Below are 15,128 nucleotides of genomic sequence, written 5' to 3' on the forward strand. Positions count from 1 at the left end.
GGTTTTAAAAACAGTTATCGTCTGCGATAACTGAACATGGGTTGAATTTGGCTTACTATTTCACTATGAGCAGAGTGAGGCCTAGCTGAGTGCCTTACTGCCTAGCCTGATATATTATCAGGATTCCAAGAATCGTTGGAATAATTATTCAATTATGAATATTTGAATTATTCAGAAAGCCAGAAACTCTTCCGAAGTATTTCCTATGCAGAGAGTGCTGCCGGAGCTGCTCTAAGATAGTTATGTTTGCATTTCAGCACCTTTTCGAAAACTTCAAGAACTGCCAGGTGGGCAAAGGCAGGGTGGAGAAAGGAAAACCCTGAGGTCTTTGATGAACAGAGTGGGCATCTGCCAATTGAAACAGCACCAGTGAAAGCCAAATCTGCTTCTTTATGACATAGTAGATTTCTTTATGTCTCCTGAAATGTTTTGCTCTCACGAAGTGCAAGCACTTGTGATTGTGATATTACTGGTACCTCAGACATATTACTACTGGCTTTAGTTTGTGTACCTAATTAAAGCTGGAATGGCTCATGGCTCACTGCAGCTTTCCATGGCTGAGGCCTCTTGACATTATGTATGCGACTGCTAAGTGACACAGAAACACAACTAAGGGAGAAGCAGAGAGGAGCAAATGGCTAAGGAAAGGTCACAGCTATACCGCTTGGCTGCTTCCTAGGAATAAAAAGAGAAGTTCTGCTCCTCTTAAACCCGTCCTTTTCTGTTCTTTGTTGGTAAGATTAGCTTATAGATGTGACATTGAGGGCTTACATTTCCTTTTATCAGTTTGGAGGGCTATGAATGCATGTAAAGCAATAAAGTAGGAATATGAATGTAGACAATATCTTTTAAAACTGCTGGCAATTGGCTGTTGTGCCAACAGTGTCATTTTTTCTTGTGCTTTATGCTGCTGACACTGTCAGATCAGGGCAAGGCACTTAAACGTATTCTGTGTTTTAGGAAGATGTGTTGGCATATTGTCTTTCCAGAGCAAATTTATCAAGCCCAACCAGAAATGCCACTAATAAATGTTAATATCATGAGCCCAGGCATGTAGCAAGAGCTCAGCTGACATACCAGCCTCTGAAATCCAGCAGGCAGGAAAAAGTGCACAGTCTGATCAAGGGTGTGGAACAGATGCTGTAGGAGCAGCAACCTAGCAGATGAGCAGGTTCAAAGCAAGCGTAAGGAAATGCTTTCTTGTACAATATGCAGTTTATCTGTGGAACTCGTCACCATAGGGTGGTGTGGATGCTAGGAACTTGCAAGGCTTCAAAAAAGTGACTGAATAAACTCAGGCAAAACAGAAAGCCACTCCAGAGTGCTAGTCCCCATCAACACATCTCCTTCAAAGGGCCTTATGTCTTGGGTTGCTGAAGCACGTAGCTGGGAAATACTGCTCTGAGCTTGCTTTGGTCTTACCCTCTTACAGAGACACCTGCTACTGGCCACTCTCCAGAGCAATCCTCGAGCACAGTGTTTGCATCAGGGAGAGCAAGGAACTTCACAGATGCTTGCTGTGTAGTTAGATCCTTAAACCAAAACTAAACAAACACTCATGCCACATAGAATCATTTTACATGCACTCAGTCAGGAATTCTTCATGTAAACTGCAGGATTACTGAATGGCAGGGCCAGGTTTCTTATTTTGATTTTTTTTCAGTGTAACATGCTATTTCCTTTAGGGCCAAATCCACATGCAAATTAAATGCTTCCTGTAGGATTTCTGGACTTAATTTCAAAAACAGTGTAGTGACACAGGAGTTTTCCAATTTGGGGAAAACTCCGCTCAAAATATCCTTCCTGCCCTGAAGAGCTTATAGTTCTTAACTCTTTAGCCTTTCAGGTCTGGGGCTTCCATGCACGTTGGCATACTTGCTCTGAATTAATACCATACAATCAGACACTGCGACAAAAGAGTTTTAGGAAGCCCCTCCTGAACAAGTACATGAAGAAAAAGCTGTTCTAAGTCTCTCCAGTTACACGATAAAATGGGGTTTCAAAAGGCAAAGGGGAGAGCATAAAAGAAAGTGGAGAGAGAGTGAAGGGAAGGAAAATTTCAGATGGTCAGAGGTGTGCTTAAAAAATAAAATCGGGACCAGCACATTAAAAACCATTCCAAGAGGAAAAGACCAGTGGCCTTGCTGAGAGACTGACGGTTTGGCAGGGCAGAGGTGGGGCTTTGTCACACTTCACCACCCTGACTTGACCTAGGCTGACTGACAGTGTGCCTTTCCAATTTCCAAACCATTAACGGTTTCATCTGGCTCATACTGCCTTTGTTCTCTCCTGAACATTATTTCTTCCTATTTAGCACAACGCCATATATCCTGCAAGGGCATTGTGAAAAAATGTCTGCTGTGTGCAGTTTCAGATGAAAACATGAAGCAATCCAGACTCTTACTGCCCATCCCCTTTCCTTTAATGATTTATGTAATAGATGCATTTTTTTATTATTATTTTAAGCAGTGAACTGACTTTGCCAAACACATTCTTTGCAGGACATGGAATAGTTTTGGCATGTAGAGTGTGATGAGCCTTCAGTATGCTAGAGAATGTGTACTATGCAAGCCAAAAGCAACTTGCAAGTCTTGTGCTTAGATGTTTACATTTTTGGTCAAGATAGTCTATATGTTATGCTGTTATGCTAGAGGTTCTGAGCCAGAAGAGGGCTGCATTGTGCTGAAATGTCCTTGGTATGTTTCGGTTCCTAGGTGTTGTTCAAACTTTAACAAGAGTGAAGTAACACTGATCCCGAAGGATAAGTCTGCTCAGTAGAGTGAGATCTTTCAAACGCAATCTTTTTGTTAACAGGCATTAAGGTCTCATGAATGAAAATGTGTCTCCTGGTACCATCTGATACCCATGTTTTTGCATCAGGGTTTGAGAACGTAAACAACGGCAGCAAAGCATTGCAATGTATTCATGTGTTTAAATGTTTCTACTGCTGTCGTGAAACATAAAACATCAGATTTCAGGTAAACAGCTGGCCTCTGCCATGATCATCCTGAAATGAAATCCTCATATTTAAATTGATGTGCACTGTAAAAAACAAACAAAAAAACAACCAACAACTAAAGAAACAAACAGAACAGAACTGCCAAACAGCAGAGCCTTAAACTAAAAACCAGGGAACAGCTGTGATTCTTGGGCTGAGATTTTCCAAGTCAGTTGACTTTGGTGGAACCCTTCTGTGAATCATGTCAACAAAATTAACGCTGACTTCAGTGGAGCAGACTTCTCAGTTACTGCTGAACAGTTGTAACCCTTGCTGCACACTTGAGTACACATTGCCAGTTGCATTTGACCTGAGCAATGGCATACAACTTGGGCTCCTCCGGCAGAGGCTGTTGTTGCATGTAGCTGTCAGAGTCTTCATCTCGTAGCCTGACAGCCTAGCTTAATTCTTAGAAAGCTAAAGGAGAAGACAGTCCCCGGCCTGGGACTCGAGTTGCATGGCCACTATTATCAGCAGGGCTTGATTAAGCACATGTACTAGCATATGACTTTGGGGATCCTGTCACTTCATGGTTCTGAAGGTGCAACGACAGCATTTGTTGGGGTTCTTGTACCAGGGCACTCAGAACTGACTGCTATAGGCTTGTGGTCCCTCTGCCATAGGAATCATAACGTGTACATCTATTACAGTGATACCCAGAAAGAAGACCCCTGCTGTGGAAATGAAGACAGACCCTTGTTTTGGTGCTGTTGACTGTATGGCATCATGTTCTGCAGGCGATGGGTAAGCATAACAGGCAAGTAGGGGCGAGGAACACTTTGTTCTGGTTGTAGCACACTGGTTACCTCACACTCCCTGAGGACTGTGTCTCACATAATGGAAAAGACCTGGAAAGAGGATTTGAAGCCTCACAATGAAGTGGCTTCACTGAGTGAAGATACTCAAGTGGTGTGCCATGTTACACATATGGGGCAGCCTAGGCCTCGACTGGTCATAAGATGCTGAGCCCGTTCTTGCATGCAGTTGCAGTTAAACCACAAGGGAAACTATCTGTGTCTTGCTACCAGGATCTCTGTTTCACTCTGTTTTGGGTGAAATGCCCAGTTTGTGTTTTGTTTCTGGATCTAGCACCTTACTCTCTAAATCCACCTCTGAGTAGTACCACACAACCTCCAGGAGACACACAGGCCTTCAGTGCTGCTGCTAACGCCAAGGGCCTTTTTCCCTGCAGTTAAACTCCATCCTCCTTGACTCAGGAAGCTGTTAGTGGGCTGAGCCCTGGGCCTGCTGGCCCAGCTGAGAAATAGTTCATTTATCCTGGGGTGTGGGACCACTCAGTAGCTGGCACAATTGCCTTACTGCCAAGCTGGTGTCTACTCTGTACGGCAGGAGCTCTGACTCTGAAGGGTAGGTGTGCTATACAGCAGTCTCCAGGTACCACGTTCCTGGTCTGGAGAGCATTTGCCTGCTGACTGTGTGGCCAAACTTCTGAAACAACTGTACAGTGCATCTGTTTTGTCTGGCTGAAGGCTTTGCAGTGTGAACAGCCTTGTTCAAAACTGATCTGGCCCCTGTTCTGATCCAACATACGGCCACGGGTTGGGGAGGGCTTTGGCAAACGTACCTACCTAGTCTTTGCTGTAGACGGGAAGGGAAGCCTTGAAGAAGATAATTAATTTTAACCCATCTGTAAGATAAGTGCCTTCTCTGTAAACAGCATTGAAATCTCCTCATGAAAAGAGCTAGGTATTAGTATTATTAAATAAGACTCAAAGCCTTCAGCTCTTCCTTGTTTCCAGTTGCTTGAGCAGTAATATGATCATCTGATGGAAAACTCACCCGTGGTTTTCCCTGCATGAAGCTTATATTAAGTTCTTCTAGGTGGATTCATAAAACATTCTTCATAATCCCCACTTACTTCAAGCCATTTTGCTGCTCTCAATAGCACAGTAGCTCATAACATTTCCTTTCGTTCAAAAAACATTTGCATTTTATTTGTGCCTCAGAGGAAGAAGAATCCAAGCTGATTACAATCCAGAGAGACGGTACATAATGAAAAATTAATTGCACCAATCGTTTGCTGTAGTGGTCTTAACAACTCATTTTCAACCGGTCATTCCCCCACCTGCTCACCCAGGCCCAAGCAGCTGAAGCAAGCACATCTCTGACACTGACTGAATACCAATGCAGCCGAGGTCACCTAAATGTCAAAGGAGTGGGAAGATAGCACCCAGAAGAAGCTGTCAGCATTCTGGACCAGCGGTGATCACTGTGTGAGAGGAACCCAATGAATAACAGGAGCACAGATCTTAGTGAATGCACATTTTCATACACGCATGCATGCAAAAGCAAAGTTGCAGCAGGAAGGAAGGCAGCACAGCAAACAAAGCTCGTTGTGGTTCCTTTCATCAGTGCCTTCACTTGACAAGTGTTTTGATGGTGGTCGTAAATCAAGATTTCCATGCTCGCTCCAGTGCTAGTGATTTGTTCTACCAGGTAAAACGCTCTTGCAGAATGCATGCTTATCAAGGCTTGCTTTCTGCTTTTGGCAATCAAGGCTGCTAAAATACGTGAGGAAAAATAACCAATAAGAGCAAGTACTTTACAGTGCAAGATAAAATGGGGGGAATGGTACCTGCTGCCTGTCTTCTTCAATAACCCTAAAAGAGAATCATTTTCATCCCATGCCTTCACTGAAAATATTCTTTGGGTGCAGTTCAATGTAAGTGGTATATAAGAGAACTTCATGTGCAGGGAAAATTAGTATTCCATGTTGACCCATGGAAAACTACCTGAGCTGGCGAAGGAGAGTAATTACTAGATCCTGGCTGACATGGCTTGAATTTTCCCTTACTATTTGATCAGAACTGTCAGGTTTAGGGGATGTCTGAATTCCAAGTGTATTTTAGAGAGTTTAGTTGTCATCCACCTCCTTGCCTGATTAAACACTTGTGTTTATATTTCAGCACAATTTCAGAGTGTTTTTGGATGAGGGCTGTCCTATATATCTCTGGTCAGGTTTTCTTTTTTTTGCCTGGGTGCATGCACATTGTCTAAAGTAAGCAAACGGGTAATTTTGAAGGAGGATATTTTATCTATAGGAGGCCCTACATAACATGTAGGAACTTTTTCACAAAGTGGAATACAACGTTCTTGAAAATATGCTGTGGCTCCCTCTGTAGCTGAAGAATTTAAATCGATTTTTTTAAAATGGATTGTAATCATTACTTTTAATTTTCTTCTAGAAAATGCTTGCTACAGTTCAATAATGGAGGGAGGAAACAGCTGGTCTCCACATTTGTGAGTGAACAGCATTTAATAAGGTAATATGTTAATTTTCTAAGTGTCAAGAATTACCAATTCATGCCAAGCCAAATTAATGCATATTTTCACACAGCACGGTGAAGAGCTCCCTAAGTGAGTGCTGTTGCATTTTGGGTGCTTGTAAAGCAGCTAATTCTACTTTAAGAATTAGAGGAGAGCCTCTATGTAGTGGGGATGCAGCCTTTTATAACAGAAGTGGCAGGTCACATCTAAGCTGCACCTCAGTAGCCCCCTCAAAACCAAATCCAACAGAGCACTGCCAGCTGTAAGCAATGTGGTTATATTTGGTGCACAAGCCCTAGGCTCCCATCCTTCTCCTAGCACAAAGAGCCCCATAGCATTTCAGTAATATGAATAAAAACTAATTTTCCTTTGTCTGCCAAGACAGCAATGTGATATTGTTTGTAGTGTAGATAAAAATCAGTTCTCAAACTCTATTAAACTTCAGGCTAGGCTTTTTTGCTCCTTCCCAAAAGCAGATAGTAAATATTGACTAAAGTAGGTCTATCAATATTTATCTTCAGGGGAAACTAAATCTTCCTGTTTGCAGAACTATAAAACCATTTTATTAGGGGGAGAGATGACTCAAATGGTAAGTTTCCCAATAATAATCTCAGTGCCTTTCAGCAAGCTGAGTACATTAAAGGAATGATCAGCTAGGGAACATCTAGAACTGTTGATTTTCCCCAAATGGAGAAACTTGCTGAGGTGCAAAGTCAGAACTCCATGAAAGTCTGGAGTGCTCTGCCTCTTACGTAGGTGCCTAATGTAGTGTTCAAGAGCAAAACATCTGGATTTCTACCTGTGAAAGTGCTGTTTGAATTCAGCACCATAAATTGGATATCATAAAACTAAATAAGGTTATTTTGATGTCTGGGATCCTTAGAGAGCAATTCCCTCCCCCCAGAAAATTAAATTCCCAATTCTGTATATCTCCAGGACGTCAGAGGAATGTTCATCAAGGTTTACCTTGGAAGTTAAATATATATATATGTGTATATATATATATTTGTATCCCTTCTTCTATAATCATCCCTTCTTGGGTCTTTTCCTCCTCTGTGTCCTGTTCTAGGTAGACTCACTGCTTTTATTTTCAAGCTCTTGAGCACATCATTTCTGTAATCTGAAAGTAATTTGTTATAACACCTTCACATATGTGGTACGGTGATGACACTGTGGTGTCATCTCTGAGTTCTCGGCAGGGCTGCCCAAGTCAGTGCTAAACCAGGCTTAAGCTGTGCCAGAGGACAGCAAGCATCTAATAGAGAATGAAAAGTTTTTTGTGAGAGAAGGGTGAGGGTGGTGGTGGGAATATGGTGCAGAAAAAGCTCTGGGATATTATTTAATGCCATGCCTGTAGATCGAGGGCTTTAATAAAATAAAAAGAGCAAAGAGAAGACTCTGTGCACTCTGATGATGGATGAATATGCCTGCTTCGGTACTTCTGGGATGGATTAAGCTATTGAAAAAGCATTCAACATTGGCTAAAGAACTGTAATATATGTGAAATTCCACAGTTAATGCATCATTAAATAATTTGCTGGAACTGATTTATAGGTTCAATATACTACACTGTGTCAAACCATGTGGGATAATAAATGGTATCACAAAAATACTATTGAAACTTTTGTTCTAATCAGTCTTTTGAGTTTTAGTAGAACATAGTTCTGCAGAATGGAATTGTCCTATTGATCCTGATAGAGTAATAGGTAATAGCTTCATGCTATGTGTATTTTAAGGCTTTTTTAAGCAACCTGGTTTGTGGTCCAGTGAATCAGGCACTGGACTGTGACTTGTGGGACCCACACCCTGGTCCTTGCTCTGTCATTGAAACTGTGAGCTGCTGCTCTAAGTTCCTCCAGGCCGAGTGCTGTAATGCTGACTGTGAGATCTGAGATGAGATCTTGAGATCCCTTCGCAGGGCACCATGCAGCATCCTGTCACTTGGCTGCGTGTATTGGTTGTAGAGAGCCAAGGATGTCAGAGTGAGAAATAACATGTGAACCCAGCCTTCACAGGTCTTGGGTGACTTAACTGCTTCCAGGGCACTCTATATATGCAATATATGCAATCTATATATCTTATCTATATATCTTATCTATATATCTTATCTATATATCTTATCTATATATCTTATCTATATATCTTATCTATATATCTTATCTATATATCTATAATCTATATATCTATAATCTATATATCTATAATCTATATATCTATAATCTATATATCTATAATCTATATATCTATAATCTATATATCTATAATCTATATATCTATAATCTATATCTATCTATATAATCTATATATATATATATGCAATCTATATATCTTCCCACTCTATATATGCAATATTTGGAAGAGAAATGTTTGTTCCCTCCCTTCCAAAAGGCTTTCTTTTCTTCTGAAGCATGTTGCAGGAAGAAAGCACCCCACTCCCCCATAACTGCTTCAATTCAGTGGTTAAAGCATTTACAGAAGCAATGAACAGGCTCAGTTCAGTTCAGATCTTGCACAAAATATTATTCTCCTTGCCCTCCCGATTCCAATTTCCAGAGTATGCCTGACCTCAGGGTTGCAGGGTCTGGCTAAGCAACATTCTCAGCCAGTCTTGCTGAATGAGTGTTCTCGCATACAGAAAATGATCATTTACTGGGCCAGGTAAGAAGGGATTTTTTTATTATTTTTTTACCTTGGCAGACCAGTGGTGGGATTTTCAGTCACAGACAGTCCTGCCACCTAGTACCTAGAGGATCCTAGAGGATTGCCTTTGTGCAAGTTCTTTTGGGGGCCAGAGGAAAGAGCCCTTAGCTGGCTGGTGCATTTAGATGCTACTATAACACCAGTGGATGAGCTAACTGTAATTAATAATTTATTTGATTAATTTAACCTCTTTAAACTTCTGTACTGCATTGTTTGCAAACAAGACTGATTTTTTTCCATCATAGTGAATTATTAAGTATTTTCTGCAACTGTATTTCAGCCTACATGAAGTAATTGCTAGGACTCATTTGAATCTTGAATCTGTTCATACCGTGTCATGCTCTGTCATGCTATAATTAAAATCTGTCTTCTTTCACGTTTTGTTGGAGTCCAGAGTACAATGATGACATGTAACACGTGTAACTTCTACTGTTAGTAATGCTGAAGGCGGTGGTAAGTACAAAACATCAAAAAGGGTGCCTTGTTACCTTAGTTAAAAGCAGCATTTTGAAAGTGTTGGGAGTACTGAGAGGTGTGAGGCCCCATTTAGCAGTGATTTGGGCATTTTGAAGAAGATGGTATCATGTGATTTGAGTGAAAACTTAAACTTAACGTTTTGATGAAACTTAACTGTAATGAAATTTAACATTTCTATGTGCCTGAGTGCAAGACTGTTTGCAAGCAGTGATTAACGAGAACTCTTAAGTTTATACGTAGGAGGTGTCTTTAATGTAATGACAGCCAAATCAAACACTGGAAGGAAGAGTTTCAGTGAGAAGGAGAAGGATCCGTATCTTCTGGCTAGATTATTAATACCAATCACAACCAGACGGCTCATGGAGGACCAGTGGTTTTAAAATGGCTTTTAAAGATGATCATGTTTTGGTATGGAGGAATCTCTTCCAACAATTAGGTGCTTAAAAAATTCTGTCAAGAGGTCAATAAGTCTTATAATTTCGTGACAAGATTTCCAAAAGCATCAGAGGTGCAGAGCACCCAGACCCCTTTAAGAGCTGATGGAACAGGTGCTAGTAAAAGATACTCCACTGCTGAAGAGGGAGTGGACCCTGAAATGTAAGGTTTGTCAAGATTCAGCATGGCGGTGCTCTTTATGGTGTATATGCTCAACAGAAGTTGATGCAAATACTAACTTCAGTTTCAATGGGTTCAAGAAGTACCAGGCACTCAAGGGAAACCTGGAGCACTCAGGACTACTAGCAAATTTTTGTGAAGCAAGACCAATTTTCTGCTGGTGCAAATCAGGCTAGTCTTGCTGGCCTCTGTTGCAGAAATTGGTAAAGCGTAATCAACCTACAGGGTTGAAACAACCTACTCTACTCTAGTCCAACTGAGAATCTGTCCTCAGGTATGCACTAACTTCCCTAGTTCACAGAAAGTGTTTCCTAGACAAAACAGTGACCTAAACACTTCCATCAACACCATCACTTCATTAATACTGTTTTTACTGTATCACATAGCATGCAAAATACAGGTAGTGCAAGACAAGGGAGACTACTGTCAAGATGGAAAACCTGCTAAAGGAGTCAAGTTTATATTAAGCCTTGAAAATACACTAACTTTGGGAAAACAGGCGCTTGTGAAGGACCTTGATGAATTATGGTCCATTGTCAGAAATGTTGCAGCTAATTAGCAGCTAAAGCTTCCAGAGAGAAGAAACTGTGACATGATGGAATGGCTGTTCGCAGAGTCTCAGCCCATAGGTGTTTTGATGCTGGCAGTGTTATTGATGGGACTTCTACATTAAATTAATTTAAAGGGGGAGCCACAGCACAAGGCTTCTAAATAAAATGAATGTTCAGTAGCTTGTGCCTGTTTGGTACTTGCTTACTGACCACTGCTTTTTCAATTAGAGTGTTTTCAGGAGATGCCATTCTGGTGGAAAGTGAGATTTTATGGCCCTTCGTCTGCTCTGTGTCACTTACTACTACTGTTAGTGTTCTGTGGGTTATGGTAAGAGTTGGAGGCCTTGATCATTGCCTCCTTAAGCACAGAAGAACATACGTCTTTGGGACAAAGTATTTTCACTGGATCATCCATGGCCTTTTCCACACACAGCAAGTTATCGTAGCACCTCCAAAAAGCATGAGGAGTTTCATTGCACATGCACAGTCACCTGCAGGATACCTGCTGTTGGCTCTCAGTGAGTAAAGATTGACCAAATGATTGCTGTAGCGCTCAGACTGGCCACTCTCTGTGATTCTGCTTTTCTTTTAACTGCAGCATTTTGATGCAGCTTCCAGGGCACAAAAGAAGAAATGATGCAACTTGAGGTGAATCTTGGTGAGGAAGCAATCCAGCATGGCATGAATTGCCTGCCACTATCTGGAAATCGCTTGTGTGAGGTAAAAGCATTTAAGTGGTGAATGAAATATCACCGTCCCAGTTGCATAAAGGAATGAATAAAAAGGGATAGTATTGCCACATAGCTTGGTAAATCTTCTGGTCTTCTGAATGTACACTCACAACATCTCAACAAAGACCTCTTTGTTTGCTTTCAGCTGTTAATTCCCATTTCTTCCTTGAAACAGTTGCGTGCAGACATGGCAACCTTCCTCCTGTATACACTGATTCAGTATTGGCCGTGCTGAATGTGATTGAGTAATGAAACAAAAGATCATCGGCTTCTTGTATGTCGGCAGAATTGCTTGTTTCTCCTGGTGTAGTTTACCTCGTCAGAGGTGCTTTTGAAGAAATGTGTATTCTTTCATGTTTTAGGCAATTTTTGTTCATCCAGGTCAGTATGTGCAAAAGGAGGGAGTTAGAAATTAATTATTGCCGCTTGTGCATTTTTGAGGCTTGCTTCTGCAAATGTTATTAGAACCTGGATACCGTCTCTGGGATTTCAATGAACAATTGGCACTTTACCGACCCCCCTTCTCTTGCAGCTCTTTCAAGAATTAGATCTTCCTCTTGTGGCCACTGTCAACAGCTTTTGTTTGTTACAGGAGACGGAATCATGCTCTCAGACTTGCTCAGACTCAGATTCTGGCCTGAGATTTTTCTCTGCTGTGTTTATTCTCTTTAGCGGGAGACAAGCTTTTAGAAAGTGGCTTCCGAAGCACTCTTCTTACAGTGTGTAAGTTCGCCCTGCGTTTCCTCAAGCATAACAGGTACTTTGAACGGAACATACAGTTGTTGCCACAAGTTTTGTTTTGAATGATTTTCCTTGAAAGAGGTCACTATTCCTTTACAGAATGATCTCCCACTGAAGGTAGTCAAATTTAGCTGCTCATCCACCTCATAAATATTACATTGTAGATAAGTCTTTTTTTTTAATTTTCTTTTTCGTGGTGGTAATTTGAAATTGTGCTACAAATGCCTGGCCTGTCAAAGCCTGCATACTAATTATAAGTAAATGTGACTCTTCATCTTTATAAGGAAATAATAGCTTAATCTCAGGACTGTCACTTTTCATTGGGAATGATGAAGCCCGACAATGATGTCAAACAGCTTATCACAGCTGATACTTCAAAGGCTCTCAGGCTTGGTTAATTGGTGAAACAATAAAATAAGAAGACATTCAGCAGCCCAGTGAATGATTCCATTTGTATTTCTCCCATTCATAAGAGTCTGAGCTATCTTACTGAAGAATTATTATTTTGTGGGTGAATATAATTCAGCAGTTTATGGGGACACCTGCTTTTGGAAGATAATTAAAGGCAGATTGACTTTTTTGATTAGTGTGCATATAAACCCAGATTTTCTTAAATGCACTCAAAACTGGGGTGAGATTTCCAGAATAATTTGCTTTTTATTAATGACGTTAACAGGCAGATCTGCAAAAATCATCAGCACACGGTAGATGCCATTTTGGGAAGCATGGCTAAATGCAACGGTGTGAAATAGGGAGGATTGGAGTTTATTTTTCTCATGATGGGTTTCTTTGAAAATTGAGCCAAGTACATCACAGTTAGAGTTGCTGGAACTTGCTTACTGCCAAACCTGGTGTCGGCCATCGGTAGTGGAGCTGCTCATGAATTTTTGTCCTTATGGTCTTGGTTGAAGCTGCCATTCCCAGCATTCACTCGTCTCCAGCATCAGATTTCTTGTTTTCTCTTCCTTAAAGGTGGAATCTGACAGGTTTGCCGTTGAGACTAGGATTTGGCTCACAGGGGCAAAGCAGATCCATCACGAACATTTCTTAGTCCCAGCTAAGGTTCTGGTCTGCAGAAACCTGTGCCAGGTTTTTTTAAAAACAAATTTTCTTTCAGGAAGCTTGAACTGAAAAGACTTTAAAAAGCTGGCTGATGTTGGTTAGTTTCATCTAATGGCCCTTGCTCAGAAGCAAACTTTGAGTAAGCTTTTCTCCTTTGTGTAGGGTGTAGGAGCTCTTGGGACTTGAGAACAACTAAACAACTTTCTGGTTCTTGCCATGACCTAAAAGCCTCCCTGAGCTAAATTAAATCCCCATTTCTTCGTGTCCCTGATTTTGGCCCCACCTCGTATTTGCTGTTACTCAGACTAGCTCTGGATTCGTGGTGCATTTTTTCCAGCAGGATTTTTTGGAGAATCTGAGGAAGATCTATTCTAAGCACTGATGTTTCGGGCTGTGATGGTGTTACGGTGCCTTTCTCATAGGAAAAACACCTGCACCGTGGGCTGTGTCATCAACTGTCTCTGTACCAGCCTCCTTTTGTCCAGCATACAGGCTCTACGCATGGCCTGTTTAAATTAAGGGTAGGTGGGCAGCAGGCATCCCTGGTGTGCACTACCTAAAAGCCCTGACTGCTTTTTGGCAGCTTCATGTGGGCTCCCACCCACTTCCCATGGATCCGTGAGCTCCATGTAGGCCCAGGGCCTGCAGTCCTTGCTCGAGCAACGCTGTAGCTGTCTCTGTCTTCAGCCCTTCAGGTTCAGTTGAGGCCCTGATCTACTGGGTGGCATCTCTGCTCATGGTAAGGGGCGTTGGATCTCAGCTGATCTGTAAGGTCCCTTCTAACCCAAGCCATTCTGTGGTATATCTCCTGGACAGACAGGGCATGTAGTGTTGCTCAGAGACAATTGTTCTCGTGACTGTGGATTCTGGAGGTTCCTGTCACTTTGGTAGCTCCTGGCATCAGGTGCTGTCAGTAAGGAATGTGAGAGACTCCCTTGAAGCTCCCCTATCTAGAGACATGCGGAGGCATGAGGTACGGAGAGTGATTTACCAGTGCCCCAAAGGAAGTGGCGCTTTCCTTGAAAGAGAAAGACACAAAATTAAGATCTCCAGGGACTTTGTATTTTTCCTCATCCATAATAAAAATTGAAATACAAGCAAAGCAGTGCAAAGCACCTCAACAGTTTTATCCTGTTGTTATTCTACAGGGTTTCTGCTTCACTCCTGAGTTCCTATAGCTAGAAGATTTTTGTGAAATATGTATGTGTCTGTAGCGTCAGCATGATTGTACTGTCCTGAAATCAATGATGTAAAGCCTATGGAGCAGCAAAAAGCCTAATATACAACAATATGAAGAGAAGCTTCAATGTGGAAAGGAACGGTTGTGTATATTCAGGATCTGACTCTTCATCAGCTTCACTGTTTAAAACGTACCTGCTAATACTCTCTTAATTCCAGGTAGGAAACTAGGTGTGGATATCAAGCATTGCTTTTCCTTCTTTCAGTCTGAGGAAGAGAGTGAGAGAGGTACTGAACAAAATATTGCTATGTAAACAACTGAACCTGTGGTTGCACTTGCTTCAAGTAACAAGGTATTACAGCCTCGCGCATCACAGAACGAGTCTGTTTAGTAAATCCTGCACGCTGTTTTCTCGTTGTCATTCAGAGCATTCCAGTCTCAGAGCATATTTCTTCTGATACGTTTCATTTCCAGGTGCCAACATAGAACTCAGAATTTGGTTCTGCCATTTTTCTTCTCATCGTTTAATGCTATTAGATTAATCAAAGGCCGTTCTAGAGGCATACGTTCATCGTCTGAGGCAGGAGAGTGAAACAAGATTTTTATTTTTAAATTTAAATGCAGTTAGGTTTCCAGGAGAGGTGGTCGGGGTGGGAGTAGTTTGGGGGGAACCCAAAACATTATTCTTTCTATAATAGAGAAATCCAAGCAATATCTCACATGGGTATTAGTTTTTCTTTAGAAAAGCTGCTACATCCCACTCAAAGTCATACAATGGATTTTTA

The 15,128-nt window shown here is 41.5% G+C and overlaps 1 protein-coding gene across 11 annotated transcripts in view; it reads left to right on the top strand.

Moving 5' to 3' along the window:
* Positions 1 to 15,128, top strand: part of LOC308194775 (maestro heat-like repeat-containing protein family member 2B) — a 79,243-nt gene that overhangs the window by 28,423 nt on the left and 35,692 nt on the right. For 10 of the 11 annotated variants that reach the window (XM_080591083.1, XM_080591085.1, XM_080591079.1 and 7 more), the window contains 4 exons: positions 3,649 to 3,742; positions 6,205 to 6,282; positions 9,381 to 12,117; positions 14,312 to 14,561. The gene's annotated coding sequence lies outside the window, so the exon portion shown is untranslated. Of the gene's footprint in view, positions 1 to 3,648; positions 3,743 to 6,204; positions 6,283 to 8,521; positions 12,118 to 14,311; positions 14,562 to 15,128 lie in introns of those variants that run through there. The other variant, XM_080591087.1, reaches the window with a different exon arrangement.

The sequence above is a fragment of the Anser brachyrhynchus genome (genome assembly GCF_964034855.1).
Source record: "Anser brachyrhynchus genome assembly, chromosome: 4".
NCBI lineage: Eukaryota > Metazoa > Chordata > Aves > Anseriformes > Anatidae > Anser > Anser brachyrhynchus.